The sequence below is a fragment of the Panthera onca genome, chromosome E2, assembly GCF_046562875.1.
Source record: "Panthera onca isolate mPanOnc1 chromosome E2, mPanOnc1 haplotype 2, whole genome shotgun sequence".
Lineage (NCBI taxonomy): Eukaryota > Metazoa > Chordata > Mammalia > Carnivora > Felidae > Panthera > Panthera onca.
In genome coordinates this window covers 17,107,842-17,128,693 of record NC_138353.1, presented here as the reverse complement: position 1 = coordinate 17,128,693, position 20,852 = coordinate 17,107,842, and the positions used below count along the sequence as shown (strand labels likewise).

General features: G+C 37.0%; 1 long non-coding RNA gene across 1 annotated transcript in view; it reads right to left on the bottom strand.

Moving 5' to 3' along the window:
* Positions 1–9,205: 9,205 nt before the first annotated feature.
* Positions 9,206–20,852, bottom strand: part of LOC132691046 (uncharacterized) — a 52,223-nt gene continuing 40,576 nt past the window's right edge. The window contains exon 2 of the long non-coding RNA XR_013552569.2: positions 9,206–9,517. This is a non-coding gene — a long non-coding RNA (uncharacterized LOC132691046). The remainder of the gene's footprint in view (positions 9,518–20,852) is intronic.

Here is a 20,852-nt window from a genome sequence, read left to right as displayed (position 1 = left end):
AGAGAGAGAGAGAGAGAGAGAGAATCCCAAACATGCTCTACACTCAGTGTGGAGCCTGACATGGGGCTTGATCCCCTGACCCTGGGATCATGACTTAAACCAAAATCAAAAGTTGGATGTTCAACTGACTGAACTGCCTAGGGTGCCCTGTTCCAGGTCTTTCTGATCAAAATTTTATAAGCTTTATAGATGGTATACTTGTGAATAATATCTGAAAAGTCTTTGAGATACTTTTCTAAGACATATAAGAATGGTCGGCTTTAGCTCTGCTAGTTTGGATATACTTTTATTCTCATATGAAATGGAGAATGGAGGAAACAATATAATGAGCCCATCCATGGATGGGAGGTAGATAGATACAGGAGATAAATACTGCATGATCTTGGAACTAAAAGGAAGAGGATTTAGGTGCCTGGCTGGCCCAGTCAGTTGAGTGTCTGACTTCAGCTCAGGTCAAGATCTCAGTTTGTGAGTTTGAGTCCTGCTTGAGCCCCATTAAGCTCCACTCTGAGCACAGAGCCCCCTTCAGATCCTCTGTCTCCCTCTCTCTCTGCCCCTCCCCAGTCATGCTGTCTCTCTCTCAAATATAAAAATAAACACGAAAAAAATAAAACAAAACAAGGATTGTATGGAAGAGGATTGGGTGGAAGGAAATGTCTTATAAGTAGGGCCTTGTTATCCATGAGAAATTACTTGGATTTCATTCTAAGAAAAAAGAGAAGCCATTAAAAAAAATTGTAAGTAGGGACTATCAAATCTTGATCTGCATCAGAATTAATCCAATAGAGACATTAAAAATATAAATGCCTGGGACCTACCCTATAGATGCTGATTCAGTCCATCTGGGTTGGTCACTGTACATCAGTACTTTGCAACAACTTTCCCAGTTGATTCTGATCAACACCTAAATTTCAGAACCATGGACTTAACATTTTACCTTTTCATAACTTCTTTATCATATATACAGTCCTCTCATTCTCTGAGTTTCCTTCCTTTTCTTCAAATTTCCAATACTGTGTTAGCTATTGACTGCTGATATTCATTATTTTCAATTTATTTCCTCCATGTAATAATTTTATTTTTATGATACAGGGAAAATAAAATCATTGTTTCCCTTCCACTGTCCTTTCAGATTTGGAGTCCAGATGTGAGACAAAGACGTTTTTAGGGGGAAAAAAAGGCTCTCAATGCAAGGTAATGGAAGGAAAATCCTTGACTTTGAGGATTCCCAATTCCAGAAATAACTGGCAAAATAAAAGCACGATTTAGGCAAGGGTCTCAAGAGGGAGATCTTAGCTAAATGGAAATAATGGCTGAAAATGGAACCAATTATAAAAAAGCGTAAGTCTCTTACTCCACATCAGGGAATTTATTAGAGATATTCTATGGGATAAGGAATATGAGAACATCATTGATTATAGTTCAAACTTTGTTCGTGATGAGAGAATTCATTCTAGTGAGAAAATCTATGATTGTAAAACATAGGGAAAGGCTTTTTGTGTGCACAAATGGTGAAATGCATTATCTGAAAATTCCTGCTGTTATGAAACTTAGTAAGTGTCTGAAGTTTAAATGTTGTATATCCATAAAATGGAATATTATTCAGCTATTAAAAAAAGAAATAAAGTACTGATGCATGCTAAAACATAGATGAACCTTGAAAATATTACCCTAATTTAAAGAAGCCAGACACAAAGGCCAAATATTGCATGATTTCATTTATATAAAGTGTTCAGAAGAGGTAAAACCACAGAGACAGAAAGTATATCAGTAGTTGTATGAGCACTGGGTGGTGTATGTAAATGATGAATCACCGAATTCTACTCCTGAAACCAATATTGGACTATATATTAACTAACTAAAATTGAATAAATAAAAAAAAGAAAGTAGATTAGTGGTGATAAGGGGCTGGGGAGAGGGAAGAATGGGAAGACTATTAATGTTGATAGTGTTTTTTCCTGGGGTAATGAAAATGTTCTGGAATTGGTGGTAGTGATTGCACAACTTTGTGAATATACTAAAAATTACTGAATTTTACACTTAAAGGGAGTAAATTTTATGGTTACATGAATTATATCTCAGTTAAAAGAGATTATATATATATATATATATATATATATATATATACGCACAACAGGCTGGAAGAGCATCACCCTCTAATAGGCATTTCACTTCCATAAAGCATTTATTAGCAAGATGACTGTTTTCTAAAACTACAAAAGTATATTTACAGCTAGTTAGAAAAACTATTAATTAAGTAATATGCAGGGCTTTTGGGTTTAGTAGAAATTTTAGAGATCGTTAAAGAATTCACTGTTGAGAAACTACATGAATGTAAATAACGTAGGAAGAGCTTTAGAGCATTTAGAGTTCATATTGGTGATGAGTCTCATGAATTTATGGAATGTAAGAAGTCCTTTACCTATGGAAGGTACTTTTGAGTATATCAGAAAAGGTTTCCTGATGAGACACTCTATGAAATATATAGAAATTTGGTTAATAGTAAGATTTGATTCACACATTAATGACAATCAGAACTTACATGTTGAGAAAACATATAAGAAATGTATCAAGGCTTAAAATTTTTTAAAATTTTTTTAATGTTTATTTTTGAAGGAGAGAGAGACAGAGCATGAGCAGGGGAGGGGCAGAGAGAGAGGGAGACACAGAACCTGGAGTAGGCTCCAGGCTCTGGCCTGTCAGCACAGAGCCTGTCGCGGCTCTTGAACCCATGAACCGTGAGATCATGACCTGAGCTGAAGTTGAATGCCCAACCAACTGAGCCACCCAGGTGCCCCTTAAAAATTTTTTTAATGTTTAGTTATTTTTGAGGGGGGGGGGAGAAAATGGGGGAGGGGCAAAGAGAGAGGGAGACACAGAATCAGAAGCAGGCTCCAGGCTCCGAGCTGTCAGCACAGAGCCTGATGTAGGGATTGAACTCATGAACTGTGACATCATGACCTGAACTGAAGTCAGACACTTAACTGACCGAGCCACCCAGCACCGCTAAACTAAGGCTTTTACAACAACATTCCCTATCTTTTTCAGATAGGGAAAATAAGAACAGAATTATTTTCAAAATTTTATTTTCTTTTTGAGAGAGCAAGAGTGAGCAGGGGAGGGGCAGAGAATCCCAAGCAGGCTCCACGCTGTCAGTGTGAAGCCTGACATGGTGCTCGATCTCACAAACTGTGAGATCCATGACCTGAGCCGAAACCAAGAGTTGGACACTTAACCAACCGACTGAGCCACCCAGATGCCCCTCCTTGTTGCCATTCTTTACATAGAATTAGAGGTACCTGGTCATAGGGAATAGATACATTCAACTTTATCAGATATTGCAAAATTGCTTTCCAGTTTATAATAGTATGTTCTGATCAACTTGTGGAATATACTAGCCGTATAAACCTGTTTCTGGAATGTCTCTTCATGATTACTATTTATATCTTTTTTTCTTTTTATCTATTCCTTCTTTACCTATAGATTTATAAATTTACTTAAATGCATTTTCTGTATTCGGATTCTTCAGTTGTTACACAGGACACATTTATCTTCGTTAAGTAGGACATATTTAATTTTCTCTGGAAATTAGTAGTTAGAACTTCACGTAGATAGAAGTTTCAAAATCTTAGAGTGTTGGATTCCTTTGGGTGTATTTGTTTGGGTTTCTTTAACTGATTGAATCCTAGGTCTTTCACCAAACTTAGAAGTTTTTTTCCATTATTTCTTCATCTGTTTTTCAGCCCTGCACTTTCTCTTCTCCTTCCAGGAATCCAATGACATGGATGTCCGATTTTTATCTACCCCACCGCCCCCACCTCCCATTTCATTAAAAATAAAACAACAGAAAACAGCTTTTTATCTCTGTTCAGATCAGATCATTTCTATTGCTCCACCTTCAAGTTTGCCGGATTCTCTCCTCTATAATCTCCATTTGGCTATTGAGCCCATTTGGTGAGTTTTAAATTTTGGTTATTGTATTTTTCAGTTCTAAAATTTCCATTTGGCTCTTTCTTTAATATCATGTTTCTTTACTGAGATTTCCTATTTTCCCTTTGTTTTAAGAGTGTTCTTAATTGTCCGGATATGTCATAAGAAGTAAAATTTCTGGGGCGCCTGGGTGGCTCAGTCGGTAAGCATCCGACTTCAGCTCAGGTCATGATCTCGCGGTTTGTGAGTTCGAGCCCCACATCAGGCTCTGTGCTGACAGCTCAGAGCCTGGAGCCTGCTTCAGATTCTGTGTCTCCCTCTCTCTCTGCCCCTCACCCGTTCATGCTCTGTCTCTCTCTGTCCCAAAAATAAATAAAAAACGTTGAAAAAAAAAAAAAATAAATAAATAAACATTTAAAAAAAGTTAAAAAAAAAAAAAAGAAAAAATTTCTAAGAAGTAAAAACAAAATCTTGAGAGCAGCTATCAGATGCTTTGGAGGACAGAAAGAAGTTCAGAAGGAAAAGAGCTTCCAACCCAGAATTCTGTGTCAGGATATCATTCAGGAATGAAGATGAAGAGAATTATGAGAATTTGTCAGCAGACTTTCTTTAATAGAACTGCTAAAGGAAGTTCTTCAAACAGTAAGAAATGATAACAGGAAGAAATATGGAACACTTGGGATGAAGAAAGCATTGAAAGAGGTAAACAGATAAAAATAATAAATAAAAATAAAGTAACAGACAACTCTTGAGTTGTAAAAATTGGCATTTAAAGTTAAAATGATTAAATAGTTTGATGTGACTCTCACTGTACAGAGAGGTAATATTTAAGATGATTATAACAGTATGTGGGGGAGGTTAAAGATACCTAGGTCATGTTAAGATCTTTATTTTTTGCATGAAGTAATAATGTTGATATCAGTAGACTGCGATGGGCATGTAAATCATATTCCCTACCTAGTGCCATCACTAAATAAGATTATACAAAGAAATATAAACAATACAAATATATGAAATGGAGTATTATTAAGTGTTCAAAAAACCCACAACAAAGGCAGGAGAGGGGAAATAGAAATAAAAAACAGTAGAGAGCAACAGAACACAAATAATAAGATGGCAGATTTAAATCTTAACATCAGTAAGTATATTAAATGTAAATGGTATGGATTTTTTTTTAATGACCAGTGTGATGTAGTCTACAAGAAACTCTTCAAGCAATATAGCTAAGTTAAGAGTAAACAGATGGACAAGAAAAAAAACAACTGTTGGTGAGGATGTGGAGAAATTAGAGTATTTGTGCACCACTGGTGGGAGTACAGAATTCTTAAACAAACAAACAAACAAAAAACCAGTAGTTAAAGTTTTGGGAAAATCTCATCCTATCCATGTTGCAAAAAATGAAACAGCTTGTTCTGAAGAGAACACAAGATACGGTCCAACAACAATTTGAAAAGGAGATCAGTATGGGCATGAAGCCACTACAGTAGAAACACTAACAGTTTAAAGGGGAGAAAGAGGTGGGGGCTCCTGAGTGGCTCAGATGGTAAGCGTCAGAGTTTGGCTCAGGTCATGAGTTCAAGCCCCATGCTGGGCTCTGTGCTGACCACTCAGAGCCTGGAGCCCGCCTTGGATTCTGTCTCCCACTCTCTGCTCCTCCCCCATTCACACTTTGTCTCTCTCAAAAATAAATAAACATTAAAAAAAAAAACTTTTTTTTTTTTTTTTTTTTTTTTTTAAAGGGGAGAGAGATGAGAGGAAATGAGGAAAGGCTGTCTGGCTTTGTAGATCCTGCAAGACTACACCACAGAGCTATTTGGTTGCAAATGCTATTCTTCAAGACAAGGAAGAATGATCCCAAAGGTGATTCAGAGATCATGAATTAGGACTGCCTCCTCTGTTTCAAAAGCAGGGAGCATTACCTTGATTTCAACTGGCTAGCTGGTAGCTAGCTGGAGCCTTGGGGGCGCTGTTGCCTAGAGCCTTGGGAGAATAATCCCCACCTGGCAGACTCTTGGCATGACCTCCATCTGACAGAGATACAGAGGCAGGGCTGCTGTCTCAGTGGATCTAGGAGGTGGGACATTGAGCCAAAGAGAATTACTGTCAGGCCTTAAGATGTAATGGTATTTGCCTTGCTAAGTTTTGGACTTGCTTGGGACCTGTCCCTCTTTTTTTCTGATTTGTCCCTCTTGGAATGGGAACATCTATCTCTGTTCCAAAATTGCATTTTGGAAGCTCATAATTTACGTGGTCTCATGGGTTCACAGCTGGAGAGGAATTTTGCCTCAGGATGAATCATACCTCAAGTATCACCTATATCTGATTTAGGTGATATTTAGATGAGGCTTTGGACTTTACATTTTAGAGTCAATGTTAGAACAAGTTTAGACTTTGAGGGCTGTTGGGATGGGATGAATGTTATTTTGCATGTGAGAAGTACATGAATTCTGGGGGGGCCCAGTGGTGGAATGTTATTTTCCAGAATTCATTGTGAAGCCCTAAGCCCCTAATGTGATGGTATGTGAAGGAGAAGACTTTGGAAGATAAATGATATTATAATTGTGGGTGCTCATGATAGGATTAGTGATTAGATAGGATTCCTCTTTATAAAAAGAGGAAAAAACTAGACCTTACTCTCTCCTTCATGTGAGGACACAGTGAGAAGGTGGCCACCTATAAGCCTGGAAAGAGTGTCCTCACCAGGAAATAAATCTGCTGACACTTTGATCTTGGACTTCCAGCTTACTGAACAGAAGTAAATGTTGTTTAAGGTACCCAGTTCATGGTATTTTCTTATAGCAATCTGAGTTATGACAAAGAGGAAATTTAAAAATATATAAAACAATAAAAATGAAAATACTAAATTTCAAAATTTGTGGTGTGCAGCAAAGCATGCTAAGAAGTTTATAATGCTAAATGCTTATGTTAGAAAAGTAGAAAAGTCTTATCACAATTATCTGAGTCCCTATCTCAAAACAAAAACAAAAACAGAAAAAGATGAATAAAATAAAGCCAAAGGATGGTAGGAAATAATAACAGGAGTGGAAATTGAAGAAATTGAAACCCGAATTAATTGAACAATGAATAAACCAAAAGTTGGTTCTTCCAAAAAAAATTTGGCAGGTGCCTGAGTGGCTCAGTTGGTTAAGCATCTGACTTGATCTTAGCTCAGGTCATGATCTCACAGTTCATGAGATCAAGCCCCATGTTGGACTGTGTGCTGACAGCACAGAGCCTGCTTGGGATTCTCTCTCTCCCCCTCTCTCTGCCCTTCCCCTGCTCATGATCTTTCTCTGTCTCTCACAATAAATAAGTAGACTTAAAAAAAATTTTTTTCAATGAAACTGATCATCCTCTACCAAGACTACCAAAGGTAAAAAGAGAGAAGACACAAATCTTCAATATCAGGAATGAAAAGGAGTAGTTGCAGATCCTGCAACTAGTGAAAAGACAAATAGGGAATACTATTGTGGTAGACAGGAAATGGCCTCCCCAAATTGTCAGTGTCCTAATCTCTGAAACATGTGCATATGTTACATTACATGGCAAAGGAGAATTAAGTTTACAGATAAAACCAAATTTTCTATGAGTTGATTTTAAGATAGAGAAATTATCCTGGATTATCCAGATGGATAAGAGTCCTTAAAAAGTGTCAGAAGGCAGAAAAGGAGATTACAATGATGTGATGTGGAGTAACAGCAGCAAAATGGCACAGTAGGAAGCTCCACGTTTTTCATTAGTCTTTTCAACAAACTGTTTGGAAAACTCAATATCTTTATACTATATATAAAGAGTAACTCAAAGACCTTTACATATATAGTAAAACTGTAAAACTCTTAGAAGAAAATATAGGAAGAGTCTTCATGACACATGACCTGCCAATGCTTTTTGGATATGACACTAAAAGCATAGGTAACAAAAGAAAAATATATAAATTGGACTAAATGAAAATTAAAAGCTTTTGTGTGTCAAAGTGTTTCACGGTCTCAACAGTTTCATACTATCAACAGTAAAAATGCAAACCATGGAGTGGGAGAAATATTTGCAAATTGTATCTAATAAAAGATATTTAAAGAATATTTAAAGAATTTCTACAACTCATCAACAAAAAACAACCCAATTTAACAATGGGCAAAGAACTTGAATAGTTTTCTGGGCAATAAGCACATGAAAAGCTGCTCAACATCACTATTAAATGTAAGTGAAAGGGGCACCTGGGTGGCTCAGTCAGTTGAGCGTCCAACTTTGGCTCAGGTCATGATCACACAGCTCGTAAGTTTGAGCCCCCCATCGGGCTCTGTGCTGACAGCTCAGAGCCTGGAGCCTGCTTCGGATTCTGTGTCTCCCTCTCTCTCTGCCCCTAACCCATTCGCATTCTGTCTTTGTCTCTCTCAAAAATAAACATTAAAAAAAAAATGTAAGTGAAAACCACACTGAGTTACCACCTCACACCCATTAGAATGATTTTTTTTTTAAGGCAAAACAAAATGAGTGTTGATTAGGATGCAGAGAAATTGGAAGCATTGCTGGAGGAAATATAAAATGGTGCAGCCACTGGGAAAAACTGACATTTGACATTTCCTCAAAAAGTTAAACACAGAATTACCACCTGATCTAGTAATTCCACTTCTGATTATATACTGAAAAGAACTGAAAGCAGGGACACAAACAGATATTTGTATGCCCACGTTTGTAAAGCATTCTTAACAGTAGTGAAAAAGTTGAAGCAACTCAAGAGTCCACTAAGAATGTTTATACACATTTTTGACTAATGTGGTAAATAATGGAGTATTATTGAAGACATTATACTAAGTGAAATAAGCCAGTCACAAAAGGACAAATATTGTATGTCTCTTATATGAGGTGTTTAGAGTAGTCAAATTCATAGAGATAGAAAATAGAATGATAGTTGTTAGGGATTGAGGGAGAGGGGAATGGGGAGTTCTTGTTAAATGGGTATGGATTTTCTTGAGTTTTTGAGATGGATGGTGGTTGTACAAAAATGTGAATGTGTTTAATGTTACAATTATACACTTAAAATGGTAAATTTTAGAGTTAACTATATTAACTATGTGAGGTGATGGATGTGTTATATTCATAATCATCCTATAATGTATATGCATATCAAATCATCACATTGTACCCTCTAAGTATATGTAATTATATTTGTCAGTTACTCCTTAGAAATGTAGAAAAGGTCACTTTTATGCATATTTTACAATAATAAAAAGAAAAAAGACACAAATAAGTTAAAAATGAAAGACAGAAAAAGACATTCCATGCAAATAGTAAAAGGTAGAAGGTGTCCCTTTACTAAATCAATCAAAATACATTTTAATTTAAGAATTGTTACAAGATAGGCATCTGGGTGGCTCAGTCGGTTAGGTATCTGACTTTGGCTCAGGTCATGATCTCATGGCTCATGAGTTCAAGTCCCACATAGGGTGAGCTTGAGCCCTGCTTCGGGTGAGTTCAAGCCCCGCTTCAGGTGAGCACGAACCCTGCTTCGGATGAGCTTGAACCCTGCTTCTGGAGAGCTCCTCTTCTCTCTCTCTGTCCCATGCTCGCTTGTGCCTTCTTGCTCTCTCTCAAAAAAATAAAAAAAAAGAATTGTTAAAAGACAAGAATTTCATTATATATTGATAAAAGAGTAAATTAAGAAGATATAACAAACATAAATCTATATGCACCAAACAACAAAGCCCCATAATATGTGACAGAAACATTGAGAGAGCTGAAGAGAAATAGAGCTTTCTGTAATAATAATTAGAGACATTAATATCCACTTCCACTCATGGACAGAACAATCATACAGATGATTAATAAAGAAACAGAATTTTGGTAACAGTATATTAGACCTAACAGACATATACAGAACACTCTACCTGCCACAGGATATTACACATTTTTCTCCAGTGCATATTAAACAACCTCCAAGATAGACCATGTATTAGGCCACATTAAGTCTTAATACATTTTTAAAGTTTATAATCATACAACAGAAAGAAACTAGAACTCAGTAACAAAGGGAAAGTTTGAAAATTCACAAATATATAAAAATTAACCCAGTCTTAAATGACCAATGGGTCAAGGAAGAAATCACAAGGGAAATTAGAAAATACTTTGGGATGTAAGAAAATGAAAACAGAATACTCCAAATTTTAATATATATATAATTATTTATAATTATATTTCATTTCTAATAATTATATAAAATTATTACTATGACAAAGCATACAATGGGAAACATACACATATATTGAAAAGATCTCAGGGGCGCCTGGGTGGCTCAGTTGAGCGTCCAATTTCAGCTCAGGTCATGATCTCACAGTTTGTGAGTTTGAGTCCCGCATTGGGGTCCGTGCTGACAGCTCACAGCCTGGAGGCTGCTTTGGATTCTGTGTCTCTCTCTCTCTCCGCCCATCCCCTGCTTGTGCTCTATCTCTCAAAAATAAATAAACATTAAATTTTTTTTTTAATATCTCAAATCACCAACTTAACTTTAACACCTTAAGGAACCAGAAAAAGAACAAAGTAAACCCAAAATAGCAGAAGGAAGGAAATAATAAAGATTAGAGCAAAGATAAATGAAATAGATATAGGAAAACAATATACATATATGGTGTTTATTTTATTTTTGAGAGAGAGGAGTGGGGAGGGGCAGAGAGAGAGGGAGACAGGGAACCCCAAGCAGGCTCCCCACTGGCAGCACAGAGCCCAACACGGGGCTCAAACCCATGAACCATGAGATGATGACTTGAGCTGAAATCAAGAAGAGTTGGATGCTTAACCAACTGAGCCATGCAGGTGCCCCCAAAACCATTATATTGACTAAGAAAAAGATGTTACTCAAATTACTAAAAACAATAGAAAGTGGAACATTACTATTGATTTTACAAAAATAAATACTATTGTAATAGAATGCTATAAACAGTTGTATAACACCAAATTAGATCACCTAGATGTAATGGACAAAATCCTAGAAACACCCAATCCACCAAATAGGACTCATGAAGAAATAGAAAATATGAATAGCACTATAACCAGCAAGGAGATTGAATCAGTCATCAAAAACTTTTCAAAAAAGAAAAGCTTAGGACCAAATGGCTTCACTGGTGAATTCTACCAAAGAAGAGTTCACACTAGTCCTTTTCAAACTCTTTCAGAAAAATCAAGGAGGAAATACTTCCTAGTTCATTTGATGAAGCCAGCATTACCTTGATTTGTCAAAGAGCCAGGACAAAGACACTATAAAAAAGGAAAACTATAGAGTGATATCCTTAGGAATATTGTAAAATCTGTCATAAAAATACTAGCAAATCAAATTTGGTAGGATATTAAAAGGATTGTACACCATGAACAAGTGGTTTTTATTCATAACATACAAGGATTGTTCATTATGTGAAAACCAAATATAATACACCACATGATAGAATGTGGGAAAATACATGATTACCTCATTTGATGCAGAGAAAGCATATGGCAAAATTCAACACCATTTCATGGTTAAAAAACAAAACAAAACCATAATTAAATTAAAAGCAGAAGGAAACTTCCTCAACATGGTAAGGACCATTATATGAAGAACCTGCTGCTAACATCATATTCAATAGTGAAAGACTGAAAGCTTTCCTTGTAAGATCAGGAGGAATATTAAGATGCCCATTTTTGACCTTTCTATTCAGCACAGGATTAGAAGTTCTAGCTAGAGAAAAAAAAAGAAGTTCTAGCTAGAGCAATCAAGCAAGAAAAAGAAAAGGCAGCCAATTGTGAAGAAAAAGTAAAGAATCTGTCCATAGATGATACTAGTTTTTGTTGAGGACTAAAAATTTCATTAAGAAGCTGGTGGATCATGGTCATGTTTGCTGTTTCTTAATGTTTTCAAAAGTTTTATAGTTCTTCTCTGAAGACGGCATGGCATGCTCCAGAACCAGAGAGGTCTACATTGCATGTTTCCTATTGTGGAGTTTCCTTGGTTGTGGAATCTGCCACATGTAAAATCCAAAGAGGCCAACCAGTCATTAATGCTTCTTGATGGTGGGAAGTGCAAGATGCAATACTGTATCCATTATTTCAGAGGGAATATTCTGGAATGCCTCAAACCACTATACCCCCAATATTATCACTGCTGTGGTGACATTTTAATCTTCATAATATTTATCTGTTTTGTTGTGTTTTACCAAACCCTCCAATCTGGTTACTATCTCTTGCTAAACCAGTCTGATTAGGATGATTTCAGTCATGTAGTGGACCAGTATGTAGTCTGTGGGATGTCCAACTGGTCCAAATCTCTTTGAAATATGACAGAAGGAAGCTAAAATAACTTAGTTGTAGAGCCAGAATAAAAATGTGTAATATCCAGGGGCACCTGGGTGGCTCAGTTGGTTAAGCGTCCAACTTTGCCTCAAGTCATGATCTCATAGTTTGTGGGTTCGAGCCCCATGTCGGGCTCTGTGCTGATAGCTCAGAGCCTGGAACCTGCTTCAGATTCTGTGTCTCCCTCTCTCTCTGCCCCTCTCCCGCTTGAGCTGTCTCTCTCTCTCAAAAATAAATAAACATTAAAAAAATTTTTTCAAGACACAAAATCTCCATCCCAAGTGAATGTGAACTGTTTGTGATCCACCTTTCTGACAAGGATGGCCAATAGTTCAATGATTGGATAATGTATTTATTTTCTACTGCTGCACAAGAAATTACCACAAATTTAGCTTGATAATACTCATTTTTGTTTCAGTCTGTCAGAAGTCTGGGGATAGTATATATATATGGGTTCTCAGAAGGCTGAAAACCAGTGCTTGTTGGAGCTGTGATTTCATCTGGAGGTAGAGATTCTTCTCTTCCAATCTCACTTGGGTTGTTGGCACAATTCAGTTCCCTTCAGGTTTGTGACTGAGGTCCCATTTTAAAATTATGTTGTTATTTTTTAAATTTATTTATTTTGAGAGAGCATGTACAGGGTAGGGGCAGAGACAGAGGGACAGAGAGATTCCCAAGCAGGCACTGCACTGTCAGCACAGAGCCCAACATGGGGCTCGATCTCACAAACTGTGAGATCATGACCTGAGCTGAGATCAGGAGTCAGATGCTTAACTGAGTCATCCAGGTGCCCTAAGTTCCCATTTTCTTGCTGGCTGTTGACTCAGTGTCATTTTCATCTCCTAGAGGCCACCCTGAAGTACTAGCCACATAGCCCCAACCATAGCTCACAACATGGTTGTATGATTTTTTTTTCCAGGCCAGCAGGAATGTGTCTGCTGCTGTTTCTTCTCTCTTTTTAAAAAGCTCCCCAGTTAGATGAATGGTGGTAACAAGGTTGGATTCTTGTCTGCCATTGTACATTTGGTTTCTATGTCTATTATGTCCTTTTTCTTCCTCTATTTCTAACTTACCACATCCTTTAAGTGAATACTTTCTAATATTTTAATGTATCCAGTGACTTCTTGCTATATTGTTTTAGTTTTTTTTATTAAAAAAATTTTTTTAATGTTTATTTTTGACAGAGAGAGAGAGACAGAGCATGAGTGGGGAGGGGCAGAGAGAGAAGGACACACACAATCTGAAGCAGGCTCCAGGCTCCGAGCTGTCATCACAGAGCCCGACGTGGGGCTCGAACTCACGAACCATGAGATCATGACCTGAGCCGAAGTTGGATGCTCAACCGACTGAGCCACGCAGGCGCCCCTAGTTATTTAGTTTTTGATTACATAAATCTTGTTCTGGAGCTTATCAGAAGCAGTTTCAGATTTATGCTAACTTAAATCCAATAAGACAGAAATGTTAGACTCCCTATGGGTTTATTCTCTTTTCTCCATTTTTGATGTATTACTGTTTTACTACATCTGTGTCTATATCTATACATACTACATCTGTGTTACAACTCTACAATACCTTGCTATGATCATTACTTTTTATAATTGTGTTTTAAAGCTAATAGAATATGTATAGATTTATAGATTTTGTTGTATTTTCTTATTATTCTGGTTCTTATTTGTTCCTGTGGTTTTGAGTAACCATCTGGGCTCATTTCCTTATCTCCCTACTACAGCAGCATTGTTTCCTCCCACCTCTTTTGTTCTTTTGTGCTGTTACCAGTATAGTAATATTACATATTAACATTTTAAATTATTTTTCCAACACATTATTTACATGTTTTATAGAAATGCTTTTAACATAAGACAATAAAGTAGAAAAATGTGCATTTGTATTGTCTTTTATAATTACATAGTTACTTTTACAGGTGCTGTTTTTAATGTATATCAAAATTACAATTAGGGGTCATTTGCTTTCAGCTTGAAGAAATTACTTTAGTAATCTCTTAAAGCTGGTGACAAAGCCTCTCAGTTGTTTATCTTGGAATAAACAAGGCTTTATTTAGCCTTAATTTAAAAAAAAAAAACCTTTTAATTTTTATTTACTTTTGAGAGAGAGAAAGAGAGAGAGAGAGTGAGAGCACAAGCAGGGGAGGGACAGAGAGAGGGAGACACAGAATGTGAAGCAGGCTCCAGGCCCTGAGCTGTCAGCACAGAGCCCAATGCGGGGCTTGAACTCACGAACTGAGATCATGACCTGAGCTGAATACTCAACTGACTGGGCCACCCAGGTGCCCCTAGCTTTCATTTTTTAAAGCCACTCTGGCTGGGTGTAGGATTCTTGGTTAAAAGGCATTTGTCTTTCAGGACTTGGAATTTGTCTCCCCACTCCCTTCTGGCCTCCATTGTTTCTGATGTGAAGTCAGCCATTAATCTAGTTGGGGCTCCCTTTTAAGTGATGAGTTCTTTTTCTCTTGGTGCTTTAAAGACGTTTTCTTTGCTTTGTCTTCAGCATTTTTACCCTGATATGTTGGTGGATTCCTTTGTGTTTCTACTACTTTGAATTTGTCGAACTTTGTGGACACATAAATTATGATGACTCTTAAATGAACATTTGTTTACTGGAGCACAGACTGCTGGATGGGGAGTCATGGTTCAACAACAGAACACAGGAGAAATTGAAATAGAGAAGTGCATTACATGTCTTGGAGGAAGTACACAAGAGGCCAGATGGGAAGGTCAAGGCAGAGTGCAGACAGAGAAAGTACAACATGGGGCACATGGCTTTATTACAGTGGAGTGCTTTATGGTTCCTGGGCTGGGGCTGGATTGGTCAATACAAACCAAAAGAATAGTATTTTAGTAAGACTCCCACAGGAGTCTTATCTAAGGGGCACATACAGATGCTGGTAGCCTGAGGAGACTTGATCAGAAGGCTGTTGGGAAATCATATCAGGAACTTTCATTTGCTGTGACTCTGCAGGCTGCTACCTAGGGTATGTGCTTATATGAGGGGATTAGTGTCAGTTGAAGATTTTGGCAAGACACTTAACCAAACGAAATCTATGCCAAAGCAGCAATATTAGTTTAGCTAATGATAATAGTAAATAATAGCTAATAATAATAGCTTAGCTAAACTCTCATTATTATTGTCAATAAATATGGGAAGTTTTTAAGTTTTTTTAATGCTTTTTTTTTTAAACCTCTCTGTTCATTCTGGTATTCCCATTATGCATATAATGGTGCACTTCACTAGTGCCCCACATTTCTCTGTTCATTTTTCCTTATTATTTTTTCTGTGCTTCAACCTGTATACTCACTAATGACCTATCTTCAAGTTTGCTAATTCTTTCTTCTGCTAATTCAAATCTTTTGAACCCTTCTAATGAAATTTTCAATTCTAGGATTTCCATTTTCTATCTTTGCGGTACTTGGCTGGCTTAGTTGGTACAGCATGTGACTCTTGATCTCAAGGTTGTGAATTCACACCCCACACTGGGATGGAGCCTACTCAAATTTTTTTTTCTATCTTTATCGCCACACCTTACTTGATGTAGCATTGCCACTATGTCTTTAATCATGATTCCCTTTTGTTCTTTGAATATATTTATAATGGCTCCTTTGAAGTCTTTGTTAAATCTGACATCTGGTTGCTCTATTAGGCAGTCTCTTTTTCTTTTTGCCAAAGCAGGAGTCATATTCTGTAGTTTCTTTGCATGTCTTATAAATTTTCTGTTGGCAAATAAGACATTTTAGATAATATATTGTTATTTCTGCATTCATCTGCTTAGGAAAATGTCAGAGGACAAGGATATCCTCAAGAAAAGATAGAAGTAGGGCTTGAGATATTCCATGGCTACAAAGACCAGTTAAGGGTGTAAATGGACCAAAAAAGAAAAAAAAAATTAAAGATGTTTTTTAAAAGTAAAAAGGATACAAGGTTTGATTCTGGGAAACTACTGTTTGGCTTCATGGTTTAAAACTTGTTCAAAAGTACAACATTCATTTGGGATTTATGATAGAATATCTGTTGTATATTGCATCACTTTCTTTCCTGCCTCAATGTGGAAATTAAAGAGGGAGGAATAGGCAAACCGGGAATATAGAAGGGCTGATCTATTGCAGCTCTAGGTACTGTCACTCCTAGTTGGTGGGAAAAAGAGCAAGAGAAGGGGAAGTAGTTTTGAATGTTTGGTCTCATGAATACTTTGCAACCTCTCATTATTTTACTGTATTTTAGGGCTTTTTCATATAAAATTTGTATATACTGTATACATAGGTATGAAAAATATCAACTGACCTTATTAGTTAAGTACCCCTTAATATGCTCCAGCACTAAGCAAACATTAATTCATTTTGTCTACATATTTACCTTTCCTGGATATCTCCTGTAAAAGGGATTATACAACATGCGGTACTTTGTGACTAGTTTCTTTTATTTACCTAAAGTTTTGAAGATTCAAGTTATAGCACGTATCCTTTTCATTTCTTTTTATTGTTGAATAATGTTACATTGTATGGGTATGCCACATTTTGTTTATCCATTCATCAGTTGATGGACATTGTTTCCATGTTTTGGCTGTTATGAATAATGCTGCTGTGAACATATGTACATGTTTTATGTGGACATGTATTTTCATTTCTCTTGATTGTATACATGGGGGTGGAATTGTGGATCTATGTTTACCCATTTGAGGAACTGCCAGATTCTTTTCCACAGTAACGTGCACATTTTATATTGTCTAGTTGTGTATGAATTTTGATTTCCCCATGTCCTTGCCAATACTCATTACCTTTATATTTGATTCTAGCACATCCTTGTGTGTAGTATCTTATTATTTTGCTTTCCATTTCGCTGTTGGCTAAAGGTCCTGGGATTTTATTATACCTTTATGCATAAAGAAAGTAAACAGAATTCCCTTAACATAAAAATATTTTAACTGTTTATGGCTTTCAATAAAACACAGATGACAGTTTAAACATTATTACCTGGGCAGCAAATAATGAAATAAATAACTAAGTAGGTTTACAGATTTAGAAAGTAAGGGACAGGAGAGTGAGGCTAATATTCATTTAATGTTCTCAATTTAACGCTTTATTATATCAGTTTCTTTGAAATAAATTTTATGACAAAGAATGGTATTAATTCCTCTGCAGCTCCACAGGGAGAGGGAGGACATGGCCTTCCTATTTTTCTAAGATTATTTTTTACTACTGTTCATTAGGTGGGTCTCCCTTCTTAGGTTAAGACATTAACTTGTTTGCATTGTAATACAAAACAGGACTGGAAAGCTCAAAATATAAGGAAATGGAAAGTGCACAAGATAATTTTTAAAAACGTTTATTTATTTGGGGGCACCTGGGTGGCTCAGTCAGTTAAGCATCTGACTTCAGATCAGATGATGTCAGTTTGTGTGTTCGAGCCCCACGTAGAGCTCTGCACTGACAGCCCAGAGCCTGGAGCCTGCTTCGGATTCTGTGTCTCCCGCCCCCCGCCTCAAAAATAAACATTTAAAAATAATAAATAAATGCTTATTTTGAGAGAAAGAGCACATGCACATGTGTGAGTGGGGGGAGCAGCAGAGAAAATCCCAAGCAGCATCAGTGCTGTCAGCTCAGAGCCCAACATGGGGCTCCATCTCATGAACCGTGAGATCATGACCTGAGCTGAAACCAAGAGTCAAATGCTTAACCAACGGAGCCACCCAAGGTGCCCCTGCAGAAGATAACTTTGTTAAGACACAATGTAATGCAGAGCATATAATGTTTTGCAATCAGGATGACATTTCACTTTCCATCTTGCACAATCCTGTCTTTGCCTAATTTCTCACTGTTACCTCTTCTGCCTCATGATGAACATCTGAGCATCCTAAACAATGTGGCATGTAAATTAAGAAACCACATACACTGATACTCAGAAGACATAGGGTAAATGTAAGATGTTGTTTACAGATCCATAGTTACTGACGTAGTTGGGAACTGAGCTGTGTATTATTAACCATCATATCCAGTGATAGATCCAGTGAGGATCCAGGCTCTCACTACCCACCAAAACTCAACCTCCCATGTTGCCACTGCTAAAGAATAAACAAAGGGGGCATGTCAATGTGATTAAAAGTAGTTAATCAATTAGCAGGAATTCCTATTAATCTCTTTGGGTGTGCATAGTTGCCTTATGCTATACAGTTTTCCAGCTATTTTTAATTTTAGTTTTGTGACATACAAGTGGAAAAACACTAATTTACTGAATGACTACATTGTAAGCACTTTATATTCTTTATAAACTCCTTTGTATACTTTGTAAATATCCCTTCGTTTAGACATGGTAGGTAGAGCACTGGCATGTCTATCTTCATACTTTATCTGAAGAGAATGAGTCTCAGTGATATTAAACTAAAAATAGTGATACAACTAAAAATGGTGCACGTGGAGACTGGAATCTAGATCTGTTTGACCCCAGAACTCATGAACATTATCCTGTAACTGACTGTCTCCACATAAGCTTGAATCTGGGAATATCTGCTGGCCAGGAGGTAGCCCAAAATTATACAAAAACTTCATATTCATCCTTTAGCCCCATAAACCTCCAAACTGGCAGTAATGGGAAGGCAGGGAGTGGAAGGTGAAAAGCCTGAATATTTAACCAATTCTCTTTCGTCTTCTTCTCTGCAGTCAGCATTTGGGTTTATTTTTCCAAATACACAGACTAAGAAAGGCAAGGACACTGCACTTTAGCCTCAACAAGTGACATGCTATTCTACTGAGTCTTCATCTTCCAAGAGCTGTTGCCAGGCCTCCTTTTAGCTCCATATCCCATCTCCCCAGTTTCTTTTTAATCAAGCTTATACTTCTTATGCTACACTTTGATTTCTGTTGGATCATGTTTTCTTTATTCTCCCTTTCTACTGGATTAAAAACTATTCTATTTCTTTTATAGGGTACCCTTAAATTTTTAACTTGTATCTTTGATTTGTAATTAGTGGGTATCTCCAGAAACACTTTAGAATGCTTTAAGTACTTTTTTTCTATTGTTATCTGGTGATTTTAATCTAATTTGTTTTGAAATGCCATTAAAATTAATAATTATTGTTTAGTATATGCTTAGATTTTCCAACAGTTACCGATTTTATCTCATTCAGTCTTTCCAGGTTTAACTTACTTCTTGCCAATGTACATCCTTTAGAAATTCTCCAGTGAGTCTATGAAAGAAAAGGGTGGATAGTATTGAATTTATGTCCAAAGGAAGGCTTCGGACACTATTCCTTCTTTTACTGAGATTCAAGGTCTATTCTATCCGTAGGTTCTTGTCATCATGGACCCGCTCCTCTTGTCCTTTCTCTTCTCCAGTGCTTTGTGTATAGAAAGCAGGCTTTCCCATCTGCTCTTTCAACCATAGGTTACTTCTATACTTTTGGTGCCTATTATAGAGTGGAGGCATATAAACGGGACAAGGCATTCCTGGCATATGACTACATGGGAGAGGAGAAACATGATCCAGAAGGGTGAGCTGGAGAGGAAGAAGGACACTGTGATATGGGACTTCCCTTCTCACCATATATTAACATATTATTAATACATGTATTAATATGTACACAATAATAATACATATTAATACAATAGCGATACATATTAATAATAAAATATAATAATAATGCATATATTAATATTGTAATCTGATTTTACCTCCACCTTTACTGAAAAACCAAGGTCTGTGGACATGATGAAGTCTTTCCCTTGTATGGGCTCTCCTACACACTCACTACTTAGACATCAAATCACTGTCTAGGTAAGATTGGTTCATTCAAGGAATATGTAGTTACTTAATTCAAGAGAATGTATGTTTGTGGGCATGAGAAAGGAGATGCTGAGTGAAATACTCAATAAGTGAACAGTATTTAAAATTAGAAGAACTTGGAGAAGGCAGAGGTTTATCTGGTGAGAATAAAAGGAAATGACCAGTTTCTTGAAAGGGAATACTATCTCCAGGAAGCTTCAAGATAGGAAAATGCTCATAAATGCTAGAGAGGAAAAGAATATTTCAGAAAAGAGAGAAGAAACAACATCTCACCTGAGGCATTTCTTTAAGATTTGCAAGAGAGGACCTTTATTCTTTTGGATACTTTGTTAGAAAAGTGAAAAGGGAGAGAGAAGAGAGGCAAAAGTAGCCATGTAAAACCCCACTTCCCTTAAATGTTTCCATAATAACTTGGTTAAATCTGCCTAGTTCAGCAGTAAACATTTACTATTAAGTATTAAGAATCATAATGTTAGGGGTGCCTGGGTGGCTCAGTCGGTTAAGTGCATTGGACTCTTGATTTCAGCTCAGGTCATGATCTCACGGTTCGTGAGTTCAAACCCCACATTTGGCTCTGCACTGACAGCATGGAGCCTACTTGGAATTCTCACTTTTCTCCTCTCTCTCTGCCCCTCTCCCACACTCTCTCAAAATAAATACATAAACATTAAAAAAAAGAATCATTATGTTAGGGGCACCTGGGTTGCTAAATCGGTTAAGTGTCCAACTTTAGCTCAGGTGATGATCTCCCGGTTCATGAGTTCGAGCCCCACATTGGGCTCTCTGCTGTGAGCACAGAGCCTGCTTCGGATCCTCTG